This window comes from Bos javanicus, chromosome 16 (genome assembly GCF_032452875.1).
Source record: "Bos javanicus breed banteng chromosome 16, ARS-OSU_banteng_1.0, whole genome shotgun sequence".
In the NCBI taxonomy this organism is placed as follows: Eukaryota; Metazoa; Chordata; class Mammalia; order Artiodactyla; family Bovidae; genus Bos; species Bos javanicus.
Genome location: NC_083883.1, coordinates 13509637 through 13528918, shown reverse-complemented (window position 1 = coordinate 13528918; position 19282 = coordinate 13509637). Strand labels below are relative to the sequence as shown.

General features: G+C 40.5%; 1 long non-coding RNA gene across 3 annotated transcripts in view; it reads right to left on the bottom strand.

Annotated features, from left to right (window-relative positions):
- Positions 1-7929: 7929 nt before the first annotated feature.
- Positions 7930-19282, bottom strand: part of LOC133227571 (uncharacterized) — an 85069-nt gene continuing 73716 nt past the window's right edge. For all 3 annotated transcript variants that reach the window (XR_009729874.1, XR_009729872.1, XR_009729873.1), the window contains 3 exons: positions 13854-13991; positions 11925-11959; positions 7930-8832 (listed from right to left, as the gene is read on the bottom strand). This is a non-coding gene — a long non-coding RNA (uncharacterized LOC133227571). The remainder of the gene's footprint in view (positions 8833-11924; positions 11960-13853; positions 13992-19282) is intronic.

Sequence of the window (19282 nt, the reverse complement as noted above, 5' to 3'; positions counted from 1 at the left end):
TCACAGAAAGGAGGTGGCAGAGACATAAAGACTTGATGGGCACACAGCTCTAAAGCAGAATCCACGACTGGGACTGGAATGTGACCTCGGTGTCCTGCTCTCTCATCTCTTAATCACATACATGCATACAATACACACACACACACACACACACACACACAAACACACATGCGAATGAGTTTTGATAAACTATTTTTTAAAGACTATGTCACTTACTCATTCAATAATGTATACATAAGATGTTTAATAAGAAATTCAGTTGGCATCATTTTCCATATTTCTATATTAGGTGGTTGTAATCATCACCTATTTTACATGCAAAAAAAAGTCAAAGCCAGTTGAAGAGTCAAGAGCTAAAAGAGAAGAGAGAAGAATCTAGAAGGAGGAATAAAAGGAAAGGAAGAAGCTCTGACTAGGATGAGAAATAAAGATATTTTATCCCTTCAAGAGAGCTGCCAGAGTCCAAGAAGGCAAATAGAAACCATTCTGGGTATGTTAAAAAGAGGAAATTTAATACACAAACTAGTTATAAAAGTGAGGGTGAGCTGAAAAGCTAAGCAAAGGACAGTGATGAAACACAGACATTAACCTCATCAGGAAGCAATATTGTCTTAGGGCTAGAGGCACACGAGAGGAGGTGTGTGAACAGACCTCCAGAGTCAGAGGGGTCCGCTGAGGCCAGAACACCATGTGACGTTGCCTGGCAGAAGTCAGAACCACAGAAGAAAGGCTAAGGTGGAGACATGGAGAAGATACAGTCCCTGATGGAGACACCACTCAAGGCAGAGAGACAGGGAAACACTCTGGAGTCTCCCCGCTTTTCCCCAATCCACCCCTGTCTGCACCTCCCATTTGCCAACCCTCTGCTGCTAAGGCGCTTCAGTCGTGTCCGACTCTGTGTGACCCCAGAGAGGCTCCGCCCTCCCTGGGATTTTCCAGGCAAGAACACTGGAGTGGGTTGCCATTTCCTTCTCCAACGCATGAAAAGTGAAAAGTGAAAGTGAAGTCGCTCAGTCGTGTCCGACTCTATGCGACCCCATAGACAGCAGCCTACCAGGCTCTTCTGTCCATGGGATTTTCCAGGCAAGAGTACTGGAGTGGGTTGCCATTGCCTTCTCCGACCCTCTAAGTGTATTTAATAAAAAAAAAAAGGAGGAAGGAAGGGGTAGAACTAGGGAAAAAACAATAAATTAAGAGAAATTAAGACAGGAAAAAAGCAGGATGCACAATAAAACATGCTTCTTGAAGGTAAGCTTTCATTTCTGCACAACAGAAGTTGCCAGTCCCTAACATACAATTGCACATATTTCACTTGCTAGCAAGGTAATGTTCAAAATCCTTCAAGCTAGGCTTCAACAATTCAGATATACAAGCTGGATTTAGAAAAGGCAGATGAACCAGAGATTAAATCACTAACATCCTTTGGATCATTGAAAAACCAAGGAAATTTCAAAAACATCTAATCTGTTTCATTGACTATGCTAACACCTTTGACTGTGTGGATCACAACAAACTGGAAAATTCTTAAAGAGATGGGAATACCCGATGATCTTACCTGTCTCCTGAAAAAACCTGTATGCAGGTCAAGAAGCAACAGTTAAAAACTGGACATTGAACAATGGACTGGTTCAAAATCAGGAAAGGAGTATGTCAAGACTGTATCTTGTCACCCTGCTTATTTTACTTATATGCAGAGTTCACCATGCGAAATGCTGGGCTGGATGAATCACAAGCTGCAATTAAGAATGATGGGAGAAATAGCAACAACCTCAGATATATAGATGATACCACTGTAATGGCAGAAAGCAAAGAGCAGCTAAAGAGCCTCTTGATGAGGGTTAAAGAGGAAAGTGACAAAATTGACTTAAAAAAATCAACATTCAAAAACTTAGATCATGGCATCTGGTCCCATTACTTCATGGCAAATAGATGGGGAAAATGTGGAAACAGTGACAGATTTTATTTTCTTGGGCCTCAAAATCACTACGGACGGTGACTGCAGCCATGAAATTAAGACTCTTGCTCCTTAGAAAAAATGTTATGACAAACCTGGAGAGTGTATTGAAAAGCAGAGACATCACTTTGCCAACAAAGGTCCATATAGTCAAAGCTATGGTTTTTCTAATAGTTATGTACTGATGTGAGAGTTGGATGTAGAGAAAGCTGAGCACCAAAGAATTGATGCTTTCAAATTGTGGTGTTGGAGAAAACTATTGAGAGTCCCTTGGACAGCAAGGAGATCAAACCAGTCAGTCCTAAAGGAAATCAACCCTGAATATTCATTGGAAGAACTGATGCTGAAGCTGAGCTCCAATATTTGGCCACCTGATATGAAGAGCCAACTCACTGGAAAAGACCTTGATGCTGGGAAAGATTGAGGGCAAGAGAAGAAGAGGATGACAGAGGATGAGATGGTTGGATGGCATCACCAACTCAATGGACATGAGTTTGAGTAAACTTCAGTAGATAGTGAAGGACAGAAAAGCCTGGCATGCTACACTTTATGGGGTCACAAAGAGTCAAACACAACTTAGTGACTGAACGACAAATAAACCACCCAAATTGATCTATGAAAGACAGTGTGTTAACAAGAAAGATAAAATACTATAAAATATACATAACCAACTAATGTCAAACATATCTATCACCATTAACATAATTATCAGACACTATTAAAAATCTAGATTTGCATAATGAAAAAGAATGCCATTACATATCCCTGTATTTGCATTTTCAAGTAATTCTAAATCAGAAATATAATAGCAAATTATTAGGCTGAATTACTTTTATTAAACCTACAATATGAAATTAAAAGTTATTTAAATTCAAGTAAAGTACTTAATGAAAATTCTTATTTTATGAAATGCAACTATTATGAAACTATATTTGAGTTATTTAAAATTGTTGTTTAAATTAGGCTTCTTAAATATTTTAAAAGAATGTTCCCAAACCTATAAACATATAATCATAATGTTTCATAAATTCAAAATAATATTTATGCTATGCTATGCTAAATCACTTCAGTCGTGTCCGACTCTGTGCAACTCCATAGACGACAGCCCACCAGGCTCCCCCGTCCCTGGGATTCTCCAGGCAAGAACACTGGAGTGGGTTGCCATTTCCTTCTCCAATGCAAGAAAGGGAAAAGTGAAAGTGAAGTCGCTCAGTTGTGTCCGACTCTTAGCGACCCCATGGACTGCAGCCTACCAGGCTCCTCCATCCATGGGATTTTCCAGGCAAAAGTACCGGAGTGGGGTGCCATTGCCTTCTCCGAAATAATATTCAGCAGTAATTAAACTCTACGAGTTTTAAAGTATAACCATATTTGAGTGTGAACAAACATAGCAAGTTTTATTAACCAGGCACATTTCAGAAACATGCCTTAGAAAAAATAGAAATTAGGGAGGGACATGAAATATAAGAAAATAATTGAGGAACTTTATGGTAGAAAGTACCTGAAAATTTTTAATTGTACAACTCTTTTAATTTAAGTTTACTTTTCTCCCAAGTTTAAAATGTTAAGCTTAGGAAAGTAGCAACATTTCAACAAAACATGCAAAGTGCTGGCTGTGAAGAGCTATGCTATACATATGCAAATTTAATTGTACCCTTGCTGTAACACTGAATAAATGCACATACTGTGTCATAATGAAGCATTTCTTCTTAGCACTATTTTAGACTTATCATACAGCTCAGCGATCAGTAAAACATTATTTAATATACTAAAAGTACAAGTAATTGTTAAAACCAAAGCTTTCATTAATTAATTCTACATCAGAATGATGAAAATAACATCTTACCTCCCTGTTCTGCCTTACTGGAAGGATATGAGATGTTATCCTATTTTCAGGCTAACAAGTTGGCCTACTGTAATCCCGCAGATGCTAGCAGAAGACACAAGACTCCTGAATCTGAAACTAATGATGCTATCACTCAGAGTAAAAGCAGCAGCCAAAGTTTCAGGATCTTTGAGTTCCCGCTCCCACAATGTAATGAGCAGAGAGCAGGGTGACACCTGCATACCCAGTGGATTGGGTTATGAAAGGTTGCTGCTGAGCCGCAAACAACACTGGGATTCTTGGCCTCCAGAGGAGAGGAACTCTATCTGGGGCCAGTGACTTGGCTCCATCCTTGGCTCTGAAGAGAGACACACTATTTTTCAAGGCTGTTTGCAAAAATAGCGTCTCTGCTTACAAGATGGGCAGAAATGTGAGAGGTTCATCAGAATGGTCTCCAAACAACTACCCAAAGCCTATAAAATAAGTAGTCTTATTACAGGGAACACAGGGAAAATGCTCAGACATCTTTGCTCTGTGGACCATGAAGGCAGACCTGCACTGAACTTGCAGGAAGTCATGCCCTGAGAGCAGGAGGTAGTAATCAACAGTGAAAAGGTTTAATAGTCATTTTTCATTAGAGAAGATACGCTCCACAAAAATGTCAAAGTATACTACTTTGCATGAGATGGGATTTTTCTCTTTGGATGCTCTTCAACAAGCTGCCTACAAATGGATATGAGAAGTGCCCTGGAAAAGAGGCCTTTATTTTCCAAACATGGTAAAACTTGGAGTTAAACAGATTGCATTCAAAATAAGTGTCTCAAGTGAGATGACTCAACTGAAACTTCGCTGCTCCTGGATCTGCTGTTTGCTGTCATCTAAAAAGAAGTCATCATTTCAGATCTTAAGTGTACCAAATCTGGTTTCAGTTGTGTCGCATTCCTTGTGGCTCCACATTTCAGTTATGCAATATTGCAGTGGAACAATTTTGCCTACTTGAACAACAGCTTCATTTACTGTGTTGCTATAGTTCTGAGAACCCTCTGAGTAGACATCAAAGCAATTGCTCCATTTCTACTTAATCAATGTGTGTCTATTGGGAATAATACTAAATAGTGGTGCTATACAAATTTTTAAAATAAATATGTTTTCCACTATAAGAGGCATAGGACACATCCTTATGAATCTACTAGTTCATCAAGTACACAGATATAATTTATGCACACACTAAATAAATGGCATAGGAAGAAGTTTTAAGGAAAACCATGATCAAAACAATGAACTAAAATCAATGATTTTTTTTTTTTTGGTCTCATTTAAAAAAATGTGTACTACCTCCACTCTAAACCTAACAAAAATCTCCACAAAATAGGAAAATATTTTAAGTAACTTGATATATGTTGTATAATATAAATGTTTAAGACTGTGCATGAGACTACTTGCAATAAGACTGTTTTATTTTACTTATTATTTTGCTATTAATTCCTTCCTACAGAGGTTTTAGTCTCATCTATTAACGCCTAATCCATTGTTGGAGTATAAGAATTATCCCAGTTGATAAGATAATGTAAAAAAGAAGTTACTGCTGCATTTCATCCACCATCCGTCCATTCCTTCACCATCCTTCCATCCATTCACCATCCATCCATTCATTCATTCATCCACCCACCCATTTTCCCAGTTATCTATATAATCCTTTCAATGATTAATTAATCCAGCAAATAATTAACTGTTGGGTTGCTTCATAACTGTGGTTCATAGAAAAGTGAGTAGGGACCTCTCTTGATGGGTTAAATAACATGTTACTTTCACTGATCACACAATAGAGAAATTGTTACAGGAATGCATGATAGAAGGCCTTGTATAAGTCAGCTGGGATAGAGCAGAAAGTTTAAGAAAATGAGAAAGATGTGTGTGCGTGCGTGCGTGCGTGTGTGTGTGTGTGTGTTTGGAACATGAGTAGATTCAAAAGAAAAAAATTGAAGGAATAAGTTAGGCTTAAACCAATCCTAATGGAGAAGGCAATGGCAACCCACTCCAGTACTCTTGCCTAGAAAATCCCATGGACGGAGGAGCCTGGTAGGCTGCAGTCCATGGGGTCGCTAAGAGTCAGATACGACTGAGCGTCTTCACTTTCACTTTTCACTTTCATGCACTGGAGAAGGAAATGGCAACCCACTCCAATGTTCTTGCCTGGAGAATCCCAGGGACGGGGAAGCCTTGAGGGCTGCCATCTACGGGGTCGCACAGAGTCGGACATGACTGACGCGACTTAGCAGCCACAGCAGCAGCAAACCAATCCTAAAACCCTAGCAGATAGGGTGATAAGATATTAAAGGTGTTGGGGAAGGAAAGAGAGTGAAAGCACTATGAGGTTAGGAAACCTCAGTGCCCGGCCAGCTCCAACCTTGAGTGAGTGGTTTACAGTCTCATCCTATCTCTGTTCACATTCACTGGTCTCCTCATCTCTGAGTCTGAATCTGACAGTGGAGACACACAGCACCCTAGAAGTTCTACCACTCCTCTCCCCAGCCAATACCTATTAAGCCAAGGCTGCAGAGGCCCACACAGCAGAGAACTTCTCCTTTCAGCTTTGCTTTGTTGCCTGCTGATGTACCTCAAGTTAGAGATATTAATAGTCACCCGTTCCAGTCATTTCTGGAGTACTGAATACTTGCTATGAAGTATTCAAGGCACTAGTTTCTAGGGAGACAAAAATAAACAGGGAGGACAGAACACCTGCCTCTTTGGAAAATACAGCTTAGCAGTGGAGAGACAACCAAACAAGGCCAATGACACTCTATTAAAGGGAAATGATGGGGTTCATAGAAGGATATGATGGAGAACTCAAGTGGGCAGGAGGCTACTGGAAAGTTTAAGCAACAAAGTAACAAAATTAAAATTTTCCTCTAGAAAGATGTCTGAAGTGTTGAAATACCTTGGAAATGAACAAAACTTCCACTTTTAAAGGTTAAGTGTTTATGTATGCTCTGATAAATGTAGCAATGTTCACCCAAATATTCTATATCATCTATCTCCTTTCCACATGTAAATTATAAGCATAGGGCAAGAAGGTTTCCTTTCACAGAGTAGTGGGACATACACAGTAAACATATTTTCAATGCTTGTAATGTCTAATCCAAACCCAGAAAATAAACACACTGAAACTGTGTCTGTGTGCCTTCTGTGAGCAATAAATAATTTCATCATAAACCCTAAAAGTGGCTACAAATATGATTGACATGATTATAAGCACATTGATTTTGTAAGACTTTCATGTTTCATATGCCATGAAATAAAAAAAATTATGTCAAAGTTTGACTAAAATTCTGTAATCAGTTCTTTAAAAATATCACCCAACTTCCCTCTCTGCCTATTTCCTTGGTTTGCACCAGAGGAGGGTGGGTTGGTGGATAGGAAATCAACTAACACTTTTCTCATAGATTAAATTTACAATAACCTCTCATCTTCAGGTGGAACTCCCTGTGGGACCCACATATGTATTTTAGAATGAGAGCAACTTCCTCCCTGGCTCTCCACATCCAAATTCATATCATTAGGGGGGAATTTTTACCTCTAAAATTTCACTTTAAATATCTAAATATGGGAAGAAGTGAAAGAGCACCTGGTGGAAAAATCAAGGCTTTCTGCTAATTAGCATCTCCACAATCCCCCCCAGGGAAGGGGGGTGGCCAATTAAGTTTAATTGCTGAGCACCAGGCGTGGAGTCTGGCTCCTCCAGAGTTCACAGCTGTAGCTGAAGGGATGTCTCCCAGAGCAGTGTTTCAGCCCCAAACTGACCTCCATGACACTTTACCCCTACACACTCAAGCCGAAAAAGGGCAGACCCATCTTTAGAATGTGGCTGTATTATTTAGGATTGATTTTCAATTAAATTTCTTTCCTGAATGTTAAGTATTCCCTGGTCTTTGCTACTTATTTGGTTTATGATAAGATTAATGCTGGAGAAAAACACACCTATGGGTAAAAGTAAGTGCAAAATTTTCATTAAAAAACTCAAAACACACAATTCCATAAATTCAGAATGTACTACATATATATATATATATATATATATATACATATTTTAATTTTATAGAGAAGTTACTCCCTACCTCTAAATTCAGAAAATATCTCAAAAGTTGTCAATTATAGCAATCTCAAATAACCTGAAGATGAGTGTATTTTATATTCCCGTCTTTGTAGGGTTGGATTTTCTGCCACTATTCCTTCTCTAATGCTTTTTCTGGGATCCCAGTAACTAAGATTTTCAATGTATACTCTCCATCTGACATTGACAGGAGTGAAATAGAAAATTCGTGCCTGATACACTCTCTTTTCAGATTTATTTTTATAATTGAGTTGCTATGCCACCTAGTCACCTTGGCAGTTTCTGCAGTGCCTAGAACACACCCTTTCCCTCTGACACTCCTGTCCTACCTCAGATGCCATGATCTGCATAGAAAATGAATGAATCCTGAATGACATTCCAGGCCTTCTGCAAGCATCTCTGCACCCAAGTTGCTGCTGGAGTGTGAGTAATTTCCACTCTGCATTCATTAGTCAGAGAAAAAGCAAAGAGGGTTTATGGGAAATGATGGAATCTGGAGACTATTTTCTTTTTCTCTCAGGTGATTTTTTGAAATCCTTTTTCTTTAGCTCTAGGAACATAAATAGTAGGCAAGAAATTCTCTAAAACATAATTAAATAATTATCATCTTTCAAGAAAAATATTGCATGTGAATTGGGACAAGAATATGTAATATGTAACTAAGATATATGTAATCAAGAGAAATAAAGAAAAAGGACAAGCAGTAATGCCCAGATAGGTAGGAAGAATGAAAAAAGGAAGAGGCCAGAAAAGTGCAGGGCAATTATGTAAGTATTAAATACTATACCAATGATGACTATAAAGAATGCAGTGGAGTTTACTGTGCGTTCTTTTGATACAGCGCCATCACAGTCTAGTTAACATGTCACACTCACATACGCTGTACCTTGGCAGTTTTCTCGATGATGGTCAATTGGTCCTAGGGTTTCTGACTCTCCAAAACTGTGTAAAAAAAGAAAGGTCAGCAAAAAAGGAAGTGACATCATTGAAACTATTTTAAAACAGATCTTGTAAGCTCCAGTTTAATTGAATAAATAATATTACAAGTAAATTCATGGGACAATTGGGAAAAGAGATTTAAAAACAGATATATATATATATATAAATATAATTTTTGCCAAAATGAGTCATGTGAGAAAGCTTCAAGAATATTGAGCAAATTTACAGAGGAGAAGAAAGCTAAGTATTTTTCAGAACCTCAGTCAGATGTGTTAATTTGCTAGGGTTGCTATAACAAAGTATCACAAATTGGATGGCTTAAATCATACAAATTGATTGTCTTATGGGTCTGGAGCCTAGAATTTTGAAATTAAGACATGAGAGTGTTAGTTCTTTTTAGATCCAAGAGGAACACTGTTCCGGGTGTCTATCACTGGCTCGAAGATGGCCATCTTCACGTTCTTGTGGCATTCTTCCTGGATATGTGCATGCTGCTGCTGCTACTGCTAAGTCACTTCAGTCGTGTCCAACTCTGTGCGATCCCATAGACGGCAGCCCACCAGGCTCCCCTGTCCCTGGGATTCTCCAGGCAAGAACACTGGAGTGAGTTGCCATTTCCTTCTCCAATGCAGGAAAGTGTACGTGCTAAATCACTTTAATTGTGTATGACTCTTTGCAACCCTAAGGACTGTAGCCCACCAGGCTTCTCTGTCCATGGGATTCTCCAGGCAAGAATACTGGAGTGGGTTGCCATTTTTTTCCTCCAGAGAATCTTCCCAACACAAGGATTGAACCCAAGTCTCTTATATCTCCTGAATTGGCAGGTGGGTTCTTTACCACTAGGGCCACCTGGGAAGCCCTCCTGTATATGTGCCCTGTATCTAAATTTCCCCTTTTTTATAAAGACACAAGTCTATTGGATCAGGAACCCACCCTACTCCATTATGATTTTATGTTAACTAATCATATCTGCAATGATCCTGTTTCCAAAAAAGATCACATCCTGAGGTACTTGGGGTTAGGACTTCAACCCAGGAAATTTGGTCAGCACATAACACAACTTATAAGGGGTAGGAACCTCTTTTAAAGAGAAAAATACACTAGCAGATAGCCCACATTGACTATTTTTATTTTGATGTTACCTGGTTGAGTAACAAAAGGCACATATTTCTTATAATTCATATAACGTTAAGCAAGCAATTTAAAATTATATACAAATAAGAATTTAAATTAACATTTTTTGTTATTTATTCACTTTTTAAATTATCATGACAGAAATGTCATTTTGTTGCAGTCAAATCATATTTAGAATGTGAAAGTGCTTTTGGCAGCTACAGTATTTTTTGAATTTCAATATGGGTCATGAGTGATTCCATCACCCCCTAGTTTTCTCTATTCAAGGCTCTGTGGTAACCTAAATGGGAAGGAAATCCAAAAAAGAGGACGTATATATACGTATGGCTGTTTCACTTTGCTGTGCAGCAGGAAATAGCACATTGTAAAGCCACTATACTCCAATAAAAAAGAAAAAACCACAGCAACGACAACAGCAACAAGGAAACCCAGCTCATCTTGGATGTTTGGGGGCCGGGGAGAGCAGCACCTGTAGTACCATAGAGAAACACCAGAGGGAGCAAGAAATCACAAACTCCTGAAAAGGAAACCATCAAATACCTCTCATTGGGGAAATGGCACACACAATTCCAGAGATGCTGCTGCTGCTAAGGCTTGAGAGGTCCCCAGAGTCTCTACCCAAATTGATTGGTGAAGGCCTTCCCCTGTATGAGGCCAGGCTATATAATGACTGGTGAAAGTGTCTGTGTTGTTTTCTATCATGACAAATAATAATAATAATAAGCTATATGAAGAAACAGGGAAACTCGGGCCAAACTGAAGGAACAACTTCTCCAGAAAATGACACTAAAGAGATGGAGATCTATGAATTACCTGACAAAGAATTCAGAGTAATCATCTTATGGAAGTCAAGTACTTCACGACAACACAGATAGACAACTGAATGAAATCAGGAAAATAATCCATGTAAAAAATGAGAACATTAGGAGATAAGACACTCTGAAAAAGAACTAAACAGACATACCAGAGCTTAAGAATTCAGTAAATGGATTGAAAAATTCACTAAAAAGATTTAACAGGAGAGTCAATCAAGCAGATGAATCCGTGAACTTGAAGGCAAGTCGACATGCTACAACACGGATGAAGCTTGAGGATATGAGAAGTCCAAAATGGTCAAATGCTCAGAGACAGAAAGTAGATGATGGCTTCCAGGAGCTGGGGGGAGGTGGAGGAGGGGAGTGGTCAATGGACAGTTTCAGTTGTATAAGAGAAAGAAGTCCTAGAGGTATGTAACACAACAATGCACATTTGGTTAATCTGCACACTTAAAAATGGTTAAGACGGCAAATTTTATGTGCTTCTGACAATAATAATAAAGCAGAGAGGAGCCCTGAAATGGCCTAACTGAACTCAGTTATAGCACAGTTATTCAGATGATTCAGACACAACTTAGTGACTAAACAATAATTCAGGTGATCCAGAATGTGTTCACATTATTTTTTAGGTGTCTTTGTAAATGAAATTTTAAAAAAGTAAACTCTCCTTATGAGGAGACAGAGTCTTTCCTAGGATATGTCCAGAATGGGGGAGTTGGGACAGGGGAGTGTGGAGGACATAGAAGGGGGCATTTTCATACCATAATTTGAGAAACCCAGCGTATGTGATTAATTCAGACCTCATGCATGAAAGAGTGGGCTTCCCTGGTGGTTCAGACAGTAAAGAATCTGCCCACAATGCAGGAGACACAGGTTCAATCCCTGGGTTGGGGAGATCGCCTGGTGAAGGGAATGGCTACCCACTGCAGTATACTTGCCTGGAGAATCGCATAGATAGAGTAGCCTGGTAGGCTACAGTCCATGGGGTTGCAAAGAGTCAGACATGACCTAGTGACGAACACACACACACACACACACACACATGAAAGAGTACAGCTTTCGACACCATTTAGCTGTCCCTTCAAATGCCAGATTACCAGGAAGAAGAGAAATACGGGGTGCTAGCACCCCATAGTCAACACTTACCCTGACTGTAACCTTTGGTGAATTCTTACATGTTTCTGAAAAATAGTAAGAAATTTACATTTTAATGAACTTTGTTGTAAATGGGAACTACAAAGAACAAAACCATTTTTGATAACAAGAAATTGGATTGCTCTCAGATTAAATCTCCACCAAGATCTAAAACTTTCTAAACATTAAGCTGGTAATAGTTTCTGAGTCTCATTTTCTTTAGTTTCCGCTCATTATTTTGAACTATACTAAATGTCAATACACTTGCTTCCTAATTTCCATAATTATGGAATTTTATATTCTACAATTTCATGTTAATTGAAATTAAAAGTGTGAAACAATCTTCTCTTTATCAAAAACAAAACAAAACAAAAAAAAACACATCCATACCATACAGTTGCCATAGCACTATCATTCCACCACCAAACTTTGCACTTCCTGTATGTACATCTTATCAAGTCCAGGGCCCAGTTCTTTACTGTAACTGCTATTATTGAAGAGTATAATATCAAATATTATTCCTGTGCTGAGGAGATCTGATTGATCAATTCAACAATGCAGAAATCATTCTAGTCAGATATTCACTAAATATTAGCCATGCGACAAGATACCTGATAACTGTAATTCAATAATTTAATTAAAATAACCATATGAAATAAAATAGTGGTCACAGACTTGGAAATAATTGAACATTAAACATTTAATAGCCATCTAAAGGATAAGCTTTTTTATTGCACATTTGGCAGGTAAGTGAAGACAATAACATTCCCAGCTAATGCTCAAATATGAGCATTATTACCACTTGGATATTTGCAAAGATGGCTCAGATAATTGCCATAAACCATTGAGAGTATATACTGTTAAGCATTCATGTACTTGACCCTAAGCATTTAGAAACACGTTCTGCTCTTTGAAAGTGTAACTGGCTAGGATTGAGGCCATCTGTGACTAAAGTACAAGTGTGCCATTTGAAGATTAAAGTACAGGTCTATGCATGCCTATAGATTAATACTGGTAACCCATTTCATGAGAAAGTTTAAAATAATAGAACTTTGAATAATTTTAAGGTTCAATTAGTAATGACAAAATTGCAAAGCTGGAAAAATTACAGTTGACCCTTGAACAACATTGGTTTGAACTGCCCTGGTCCACTTATATGGGGACTTTTAAAAATAAATATACCGTCCCCCTGAGGCAGGAGCTAGAAGGGCTCAGAGTTAGCACACAGGATCCCTGTGGACCGATACTCCAATGTGAAGAAAGCAGAAGCACGATAGAAGCTGAGCCCTGCCATGATTAAAGATAAGCGACATATTTCTCATTCTTGAGATCGAGGAGACCTTCCTGACTATAAAGTGCATTGGAGGTCAGAAGAAAGGTGGTGTCAAGCTACACACAGACCTCTTCACTTGCCTAAGAGATAGGCATGCACACACAGGAGTACCCCCAGATAAACCAAATACAGACTCAGAACCAGGCAAAGCAAGATGACTGGCCAAAGGAAACCCAGAACAAATGCCCCATGAGAGGGATTTAAACTACCAGGAGGTAGTGAATACTGGATGTTTCTTATCTTCTATATTCAGAATTAATAAGATATGATTATGTGATACTTTGGCCACCTGATGCGAACAGCCAACTCACCGGAAAAGACCCTGATGTTGGGAAAGATTGAAGGCAGGAGGAGAAGGGGACAACAGAGTATGAGATGGTTGGATGGCATCACCGACTCGATGGACGTGAGTTTGAGCAAGCTCTGGGAGACAGTAAAGGACAGGGAAGCCTGGCGTGCTGTAGTCCATGGGGTCGCAAAGAGTAGGACACGACTTATTGACTGAACAACAGCAGCAATATACAGAATTAATAAGATATGATTATTTGAATCAGATGTTCTTGGAAGTCAAAGAGTTGAAACTTTAGAGAATAAAGAAAGACACTCACTCCAGGTAAACAGCTCTCCTCAAGCCTTGCTCCATTTCAGGACCCCAGCAGATTTCCACTGGACTTCCAGCAACTGTCAGCGAGTGTGTCTTGGGCCCCGTGAGGGGCCTATAGCTTCTCTGGGCAGCTTCCATGTGTCTTTTGGAAAAGAAAGAGGTCATCACACTATTATTCTCTTTTTATCCAGCTGTACTGGAGAAGGAAATGGCAACCCACTCCAGTATTCTTGCCTGGAGAATCCCATGGATGGAGGAGCTTGGGGGGCTACAGTCCACGGGTCTCAAAGAGTCGGACACAACTGAGCGACTTCACTTCACTTTCACTTACTGTCTTCTCAGTGGACACGAGGCAATTTATAGCTCCACACTTTGGTTAAGAGCCCTATAGGGAAACTGAATTCACAAGTATATGTTCTTAATTTGCTCCTTATTGACTGTAACCTCAAGCTGCTTTCATTCCACACTGACTGCTCCTGAGTGGGGAACACTTGCATTGGGTCTCTGGACAGGCTAAGGCAAACTGAGCCAGAAGGACGAGGAGGAGGAGCAAAAGAAGGAACAGAAGACAAAGAAGGAGAACGAAGTGGAGGAGGAGGAGGAGGGACAGGAAGAGGAAGAAAAGGAGAAGCAGTGAGCAGTCGTCAGCCCACATCTGAGGGAAAAAGACCTCAGAATACCCTGAGGAAATCAGAACCGCCCGCCCCCCAACTGCACACTGAGACATTAAGGCCTGCACCTAGGAGGGGCTTCCCCACACTTAGAAAATGCAAACGCAACCCCCAAGCCATCTTGCTGCTGCTGCTGCTGCTGCTGCTAAGTCTCTTCAGTTGTGTCCGACTCTGTGCGACCCATAGACGGCAGCCCACCAGGCTTCCCATCCCTGGGATTCTCCAGGCAAGAACACTGGAGTGGGTTGCCATTTCCTTGTGCTACACGCTTATTCATCCAATGAATATTTACTGAGCACCTTTATTTATTTAAGCACCAGAGTAGGTAGAGGAGATACAGAACAGATTAACCAAACTCTGCTCACAAGCAGTTTGCATTCTAGTGGGGCAAAAACAGTCCATCGATAAATACAACAAGAAAATATGAGACAGTAATACTGGCTAGGGGAAAGTTAAGTAGGATGGTTTGAAAAAATTTATATAATTTTTATATAATAAATTTTTTTATTTTTATTTTCAGATTTTTTTAAATTTTATTTTATTTTTAAACTTTACATAATTGTATTAGTTTTGCCAAATATCAAAATGAATCCGCCACAGGTATACATGTGTTCCCCATCCTGAACCCTCCTCCCTCCTCCCTCCCCATACCATCCCTCTGGGTCTTCCCAATAATTTTATTAGCAGATTTGATGCTCAGAGAAGACCTAACAGAGGTGGAGATATTTAAGCTAAGACCACAAGAAACGGGCACCCATTTATTTGAAGATCAAGAGAGCATCAGGGATGAAAACCCCTAAGGCAAAGGATTTGACTGTAGGAGGAATGAACACACCTGTGGGCTAATGTGCCAGGGATGAAGCAGGGAGTAGAAGAAGATCGGGGTGAGGGGGGCAGGGGCATGGAAGGGCCTCAGGGATGGAAGGGGTCTTGGCGCAAGGGTTACTATGGAGCAGGTCTGGACAGCCAGCTCCTGGGGTGCTGGGTCCTTGGGAGATCCAGAGAAATAATGGTAACCATGGCTATTAATTGGTCAGGTGAACTTCGTGCTGTATAATACAAGTGAGTCTGCCAAACCTGCAATGACCCAGCAATCTACACCTACTCCCATTTTAGTGTGAAAACGGAAACAGAGAGGGTTTACCAACGCCTCATAGCAAGTCACTGGCAGACTTGGGATTTGCAATATTTTATGACTTTCCTAGGCTGGATTCCATGGTGAACGGCAGAGGAGACGTGAGCTGGGCTGCGGTGGTGTTTCCTGCTTCCTTAGTTCTCTCTGCTCCCTCTGTCCACAGCCCCTGAAGAGGAGCTCCCACCCAGGCTCCCCTCTGCCCTCCTCTCTGACCCAACTCTGTCCCAGGATGTCCTCATCACACATGGACCTGAAACTCAATGGGTGTTGTCTGCGCCTCCAGTTGTTGGAGTAGATCCCACCCCAGAGAGCCGTCCTCAGAGGGGCCATTGTTGACCAGCTTACTTTGAAATTCACTCCCTAACCATTAATCCCTCATGGATCACAGCCTTGTCCTGACAGAGGAATTTGCGTTAACTCAAAGAAGCTGTGAACCATGCTGGGCAGGGCCACCCAAGACGGATGGGTCATAGTGAAGTTCTGACAAATTGTGGCACACTGGAGGAGGAAACTGGGAACCCACTCCAGTACTCTTGCTGCAAGAACCCCATGAACAATATGAAAAGGCAAAAAACTATGACACTGGAAGATGAACCCCCCAGGTCAGAAGGTGTCCAATATGTGACTGAGATGAGGTAGTGAGATAGCATCACTGACTCCATGGACATAAATTTGAGCCAACGCCGGGGGATCATGGAGGACAGAGGAGCCTGGCGTGCTGCAGTCCAAAGGGTTTCAAAGAGTCAGACATGACTTAGCAACTGAACAACAACAATCATTAATCTACAGCTATCAAAGGGAGTAGGCACTTGGAATATAGGTGCATTTTTAGCATCACCTAAAGGTAGCACATTTAAGATTTCTTATATATATAGTAAAAAGTGCATATTAACTAGGACAATTAAAACATCCCAACTCCCTAGTTTATTGGAAAGCCTTTCAGTTGCATTAACATATTCTGCCCATTAGTCCACTTAGTTCAGTTCAGTTCATTTCAGTTCAGTCACTCAGTCATGTCCGACTCTTTGCGACCCCATGAATCGCAGTACACCAGGCCTCCCTGTCCATCACCAACTCCCGGAGTTCACTCAGACTCATGTCCATCGAGTCAGTAATGTCATCCAGCCATCTCATCCCCTTCTCCTCCTGCCCCCAATCCCTCCCAGCATCAGAGTCTTTTCCAATGAGTCAACTCTTTGCATGAGGTGGCCAAAGTACTGGAGTTTCAGCTTTAGCATCATTCCTTCCAAAGAAATCCCAGGGCTGATCTCCTTCAAAATGGACAGGTTGGATCTCCTTGCAGTCCAAGGGACTCTCAAGAGTCTTCTCCAACACCACAGTTCAAAAGCATCAATTCTTTGGCGCTCAGCCTTCTTCATAGTCCAACTCTCACATCCATACAAGACCACAGGAAAAACCATAGCCTTGACTAGATGGACCTTTGTTGGCAAAGTAATGTCTCTGCTTTTCAATTAGTCCACTTAACCAACTCACAACTGCTTCACTGAATAAACACAGAAAATGTAAGTGTCACAGGGTCACAGGGTAAGCATCACAGGGTGCTGCAGTCCGTGGGGTGGACAGGAGTCCAACTGAGCGACTGAACTGAAGTGCCACAGGACACAATAAAGGCAAGATTGTAACATCACATTAGAGTTCAAAAACAGGGCAATGTAACTTTCAAACTGCAAGAGTTTCTTTAAAAGCCGAAGCAAGTTCATTAAAGTGAACTCATACTTGTGATGAGTCTGTAAAAGAAAAAATAAATTGCTCTACTTTGCCTCTGAACAGGAAAAACTCATTTTATATAAGGAACATTCCACGGATTTTTATTTAACCACACGCATTTGACTGAGTGTGTCTGAAGTACTTCAGCACCTCTTGGTATGTCATCATTCTGTACTCATTTAGGATTCAGTGAAACATCACAGAGCGTAATATATTCATTTGGTAACCATTTGGATGTCACATTTATTTCTATAGGTGTTCAATTGTAATTCGACATTACTGGGCACTCAGGAAAAGTGTTAGCCTTAATTTCTAGATTTGCCCACTGTTAGAATTCATCCTCTGCATCTAAATCAGCATATTTGCATATACAATATATTCTTAATCTGAGCTTTATGTTTTAAAAAACCTCTTTTTCCTGATTATCACGTTTAAATGCAAATTGTTTGACACACTGCGAGTCTGCACAGTTGTGAAGCAATCTTATAAAGCAAGAGAGTCCAGAGGTTAGCTATACCTGCCAAAGTTATATAAGGCTGTGTTATTTTCTTATTAAAAAGGCACATTGTGACAAAATATCAGAAGCATATTTTGGCAAATTTTCCCCCAAAGCAAAACCCAACCAGGCCACGTTAAAATAGAAATGTTCCTGTTGTTATTCTGTTGCTGTGTCCTGCTCTTTAGGACCCCCATGGACTGCAGCACACCTGGCTTCCCTGTTATTCACAATCTCCCAGAGTCTGCTCAAATTCATGTCCATTGAGTCAGTGATGCCATCCAATCATTTGATCTTCTGTCATCCCCTTCTCCTCCTGCCCTCAACTTTTCCCAGCATCAGGGGCTTTTCCAATAAGTCGGCTCTTCACATCAGGTGGCCAAAGTATTGGAGCTTCAGCTTCAGTATCAGTCCCAGGGTTGATTTCCTTTAGGATTGACTGGTCTGATCTCCTTGCTGTCCAAGGGACTCTCCAGAGTCTTCTTCAACACCACAGTTCCAAAACATCAGTTGTTTGGTGCTCAGCCTTCTTTATGGTTCGATTCTCACATCCATACATGACTACTGGGAAAACTATAGTTTTGACTATATTGACATCTATTGGCAATGTTCTGTCTCTGCTTTTAAATACGTTGTCTAGATTTGTCATAGCTTTCCTTCCAAGGAGCAAGCATCTTTTAATTTAATGGCTGCAGCCACCATTTGCACTGGTTTTGGAGCCCAAGAAAATAAAATCTGCCACTGACTCCACTTTTTCTCCTTCTCTTTATCATGAAGTGATGGGACCAGATGCCATGATCTTATTTTTTTGAATGTTGAGTTTTAACCCAGCATTTTCACTCTCTTCTTTCATCCTCATCAAGAGTCTCTTTAATTCCTCTTCACTGTCTGTCATTAGAGTGGTAACATCTGCATACCTGAGGTTATTGATGTTTCTCCTGGCAATCTTGATTCCAGGTTTCCCTTGTGGTTCAGCTGGTAAAGAATCCGCCTGGAATGTGGGAGACCTGGGTTCGATCCTTGGGTTGGGAAGATCCCATGGAGAAGGGAAAGGTTACCCACTCCATTATTCTGGCCTGGAGAATTCCATGGACTATACAGTCCATGGGGTTGCAAAGAATTGGACATGACTGAGCGACTTTCACTTTTAGTCTTGATTCCAGCTTGTGATTCATCCAGCCTGGCATTTCACATTTCATATAAGTTAAATAAGCAGGGTGACAACATACAGCCCTGACATACTCCTTTTCCAATTTTGAATCAGTACGTTCCTCCAGGTCTAGTTCTGTTGCTTCTTGATCTGCACACAGGTTTCTCAGGAAGCTGATAAGGTTGTCTGGTATTCCCATTTCTTTAGGAATTTCCCACAGTTTGTTGTAATCCAGACAGTCAAAGGCTTCAGC